The sequence below is a fragment of the Nerophis ophidion genome, linkage group LG22 (assembly GCF_033978795.1).
Source record: "Nerophis ophidion isolate RoL-2023_Sa linkage group LG22, RoL_Noph_v1.0, whole genome shotgun sequence".
Taxonomy (NCBI): Eukaryota; Metazoa; Chordata; class Actinopteri; order Syngnathiformes; family Syngnathidae; genus Nerophis; species Nerophis ophidion.
In genome coordinates, this window is record NC_084632.1 from 5,216,542 (window position 1) to 5,222,106 (window position 5,565).

A 5,565-nucleotide genomic window follows, 5' to 3' on the forward strand; every position below is an offset into this window, starting at 1 on the left:
TTCCTGTTAGCACACACATATTCACTGTTAGCACACACATATTCACAGCTAGCACACACATATTCACTGTTAGCACACACATATTCATTGCTAACACACACATATTCACTATTAGCACACACATATTCACTGTTAGCACACACACATTCAGTGTTAGCACACACATATTCACTGTTAGCACACACATATTCACTGTTAACACACACATTCACTGTTAGCACACACATATTCACTGTTAGCACACACGCTCCAATCTATACAGGTGCATGTATACTTTTGACCAGGACTGTATACACGTACTTAGGATGAATGTAAAAAATAGTGGCCATCATTTAATTGTGTTGAGCAGGTGGTGTCATGGTGTTTGTCCATCAAGTCCTCGGGCCCAGGAGACCTTGGCAGTCAGGTACAGGTCTGGGCTGGTCTGGTGTGGTGGTGGTCTGGTAGTGTGGTGTGGTGGTGGTCTGGTGTGGGGGTGGTCTGGTGTGGTGGTGGTCTGGTGGTGTGGTCTGGTGGTGTGGTGGTGGTCTGGTGTGGTTGTGGTCTGGTAGTGTGGTGTGGTGGGGTGGTCTGGTGGTGTGGGGGTCTGGTGTGGTGGTGGTCTGGTGGTGTGGTCTGGTGGTGTGGTGGTGGTCTGGTGTGGTGGTCTGGTGTGGTGGTGGTCTGGTAGTGTGGTGTGGTGTGGTGGTCTGGTGGTGTGGGGGTCTGGTGTGGTGGTGGTCTGGTGGTGTGGTGGTGGTCTGGTGGTGTGGTCTGGTGTGGTGGTGGTCTGGTGTGGTGGTGGTCTCACCCGTCAATCGACGCTGCAGTCGCTCACAATTAGAAGCCATCGATCCAGTGGCAGGCCGCCATGAATATGCACGCGTCCTTGACCTTCTTGGAGGTCGGTGAGGGGACGCTGAGACGGACTGATGAGAGACAGACGGCACACCCATGTCAGCACTGCATTTTTTATACACTGAATTTATTCATACTGACTATTTTTTAACCACATTTTTAGACATGTACATTTTTCATATTGAACTTTTTACACATTTTATTTCACACAGATTTTTTTTTTTTTTATGTAACGGATTTTTTTGCGTTTAAATTTTTTCAACTTATTTCTAAAAACATTTCAATAAATTACATTGAGTAAAAAATTGTGGGCAAAATGAGTCTGTAAAAATTCAGTGTAGAAAAAAATTCAGTGCAAAAAAATGCTTACAGCTTCAAAACCCAAGACACACTTCTGGTGTATTAAGTGGGCACTGAATTTGTTTACACTGACTTTATTTTAGTTTTTACACTGAAATTTTTAGCACGGCATTTTTTATACACTGAATTTTTTGACACTGACTTTTTTTTTTGTGGAAATTTTAGAAACGGACAATTTCATATTGAACTTTTTACACATTTTATTTCACACTAATTTTTTTCAATCACTGATTATTTTACACAGAATTTTTTTACGTAACAGATTTTTTTGCGTTTTGATTTTTTAACTTTAATTTGAATTTTTTTTTTTTAAATTGCATTGAGTAAAAATTTGCGAGCAAAATCTGTCTGGAGAAATTCAGTGTAAAAAAAATTCAGTGTAAGAAAATTTTGTGCAAAAAAATGCTTACAGCTTCAAAACCCAAGACATACTTCTGGTGTATTAAGTAGGCACTAATTTGTTTACACTGACTTTATTTTAGTTTTTACACTGAAATTTTTAGCACGGCATTTTTTATACACTGAATTTTTTGACACTGACTTTTTTTTTTATTGAAATTTTGGAAACGGACAATTTCACATTGAACTTTTTACACATTTTATTTCACACTCATTGTTTCCAATCACTGATTATTTTACACAGAATTTTTTTAAGGAACAGATTTTTTTGCGTTTTGATTTTTTAACTTTAATTTGAATTGTTTTTTTTTAATTGCATTGAGTAAAAATTTGCGACCAAAATGTGTCTGTAGAAATTCAGTGTAAAAAAAATTCAGTGTAAGAAAATTTTGTGCAAAAAATGCGTGCAACTTCAAATATAATTTTTTTACACTGCATTTTCTATATTTACTTTTTTTACTGAATTTTTAGACACGGACATTTTTCATATTGAACTTTCTACACATTTTATTTCACACTGATTTTTTTCCTACACTGATTATTTTACACTTTTTATGTAACAATTTTTTTTACATTTGAATTGTTTTAACTTTACTTTGAACTTTTATTTACATAAATTGCATTGAGTAAAAATGTGTGAGCAAAATGTGTCGTCACTACTGTTATATTTGTTACTATTGTTTTTGAGAATAGTATATACTAATATTATTGTTATTATTATCATCATTAGTTTAAAAAAAATGTTGTAAATATAATGATTGATATCATTGTCATTGTTATTGATATTATCGTTATTATTATTATCTACATTGTTAGTTATAATGAATATTATTGATATTATTGATGTATTAGTAGCGTTATTATCAGTAGAAGTAGTATCATTACTATTGTTGTATTTGTTTAATATTATTTTTATTATTGTTATTATATTACTGTTGTCATCTTTAATTGTAATAATTACTGTTATTGTAAATATTATGATTAATATTGCTATTGTAATTATTAGGGACCGATGTCCCAAAGGGACAGAGGACCCTATTGAATTTCTAGCATTTTATTATTATTATTCTTTATTATTATACCGCCGCCACTTTGATCTATAATTTGACTGGCGAGAATTGCGATCTAATAAAAAACCCAAACCCCAAAACTCAAAATTGCGCTCTAGCGCCCCCTAGGAACAAAACACAGAAAAAACGGCTCGTAACTTCTGGTAGGAATGTCGTAGACACATGAAACAAAAACCTCTATGTAGGTCTCACTTAGACCTGTATTTCATACACTGACAACCTCCGGCAAAAATCAACAGGAAGTTTGCAATTCCCCCTTCAAAACAATATATTTTTTAAAAACGGTCACCTTTTTTCAAACATTATCTCCTCTGAGCGCGTTTGTCGTGTCGTCTTCAAATAAGCACAGGAGAGAGATTGAACCCTTCTGATTAAAAGTTGATGAAAGATTTTTAATAATTTTTTTTATGTGCATGTTTAAATATTCGGGTCCCGTCCATCGCTGCTTGCAACTTTTGGGACAGAGGACCCTATTGTACTTCTAAGGTTTTATTATTCTTTATTATTCCGCCGCCTCTTTGAGCTGTAATTTGACCCTCTTAACATGCTTCAAAACTCACCATTTTTGACAAACACATCAGGACGGGCGAAAATTGACATCTATTAAAAAACCCAAACCCCAAAACTCAAAATTGCGCTCTAGCGCCCCCTAGGAAAAATACAGACAAAACTGCTTGTAACTTCCGTTAAGAATGTCGTAGAGACATGAAACAAAAACTTCTATGTAGGTCTGACTTAAACCTAGATTTCATACATTGACATCCCTCAGCAAAAATCTACAGGAAGTTGGCAAAAATCCTTTCAAAACAAATCTTTCCTAAAACATTTTTATTTTTTCCTCTTTGAGCTGTAATTTGACCCCCTTAAAATGCTTCAAAACTCACCAAACTGGACACACATCAGGACTGGTGAAAATTACGATCTAAAAAAGAAAAAAAACTCAAAAATTCCGGTAGGAATGACGTAGAGACATGAAACAAAAACCTCTATGTAGGTCTCACTTAGACCTGTATTTCATACACTGACAACCCCCAGCAAAAATCCACAGGAAGTTTGCAATTCCCCCTTCAAAACAATACATTCCTAAAAAATTTAATTCTTGCCTTTTTGAGCTGTAATTTGACCCCCTTAAAATGCTTACTCACCAAACTGGACACACATCAGGACTGGTGAGAAAATTACGATCTAAAAAAGAAAAAAGAAAAAAACTCAAAAATTCCGGTAGGAATGACGTAGAGACATGAAACAAAAACCTCTATGTAGGTCTCACTTAGACCTCTATTTCATACACTGACAACCCCCAGCAAAAATCCACAGGAAGTTTGCAATTCCCCCTTCAAAACAATACATTCCTAAAAAATTTAATTTTTGCCTTTTTGAGCTGTAATTTGACCCCCTTAAAATGCTTCATAACTCACCAAACTGGACACACACATCAGGACTGGTAAAAAATACGATCTAAAAAAAAAGAAAAAACTCAAAATTGCGCTTTAGCGCCCTCTAGGAATAAAACAAAGACAAAACTGCTCTTGGGAAGAAAACACAGACAAAACTGCTTGTAACTTCCGTTAAGAATGTCGTAGAGACATGAAACGAAAACCTCTATGTAGGGCTGACTTAAACCTAGATTTCATACATTGACATCCCTCAGCAAAGATCTACAGGAAGTTGGCAAAAAACCCTTTCAAAACAAATCTTTCCTAAAAAAAATTCATTTTTTCCTCTTTGAGCTGTAATTTGACCCTCTTAAAATGCTTCAAAACTCACCAAACTGGACACACACATCACGACTGGTGAAAATTACGATCTAAAAAAAAAGAAAAAACTCAAAATTGCGCTCTACCTCCCTCTAGGAATAAAACGAACACAAAACTGCTCTTGGGAAGAAAACACAGACAAAACTGCTTGTAACTTCCGGTAGGAATGACGTAGAGACATGAAACAAAAACCTCTATGTAAGTCTCACTTAGACCTCTATTTCATACACTGACAACCCCCAGCAAAAATCCACAGGAAGTTTGCAATTCCCCCTTCAAAACAAAACGTTCCTAAAATATTTCATTTTTGCATTTTTGAGCTGTAATTTGACCCCCTTAAAATGCTTCAAAACTCACCAAACTGGACACACACATCAGGACTGGTAAAAATTACGATCTAAACAAAACAAAACAAACAAAAAAAAAAAACTCACAATTGCGCTGTAGCCCCCTCTAGGAATAACACAAAGACAAAACTGCTCTTGGGAAGAAAACACAAACAAAACTGCTTGTAACTTCCGGTAGGAATGACGTAGAGACATGAAACAAAAACCTCTATGTAGGTCTCACTTAGACCTCTATTTCGTACACTGACAACCCTCAACAAAAATCCACAGGAAGTTTGCAATTTCCCCTTCAAAACAAAAGTTGTGTTAAAACAGTCACCATTTTTCAAACATTATTTTTTCTGAGCATGTTTGTCGTGTCGGCTTCAAATAAACACAGGAGAGGGATTGAACCTTTCTGATTAAACGTTGATGAAAGAGTTTTAATAATTTTTTTTTATATACATGTTTAAATACTCGGTCCCGTCCATCGCTGCTTACAGATTTAATTATTATTATTGTTTTTACTATTACTATTATTGTTATTATTATTAATATAATTATTGTTGTTATTATGATTGTTATTATTAGGATTGTTTTGATTATTATTGCTAGCATTGTTTTGTCATGATGTATATTATTACTAATTAGCCTTAAAAGAAAGAAAGTATATAAATATGTTGGCCTCAACCCTCAAAGAGTGCAGAAATATGAAGATGATTATATGAGATTGAATGTATTTAAATGATATTATTATGAATATTTCATGGTCTCCAGTGTAATAAAAGTCACATCCAACATGACCCGGAGCGCATG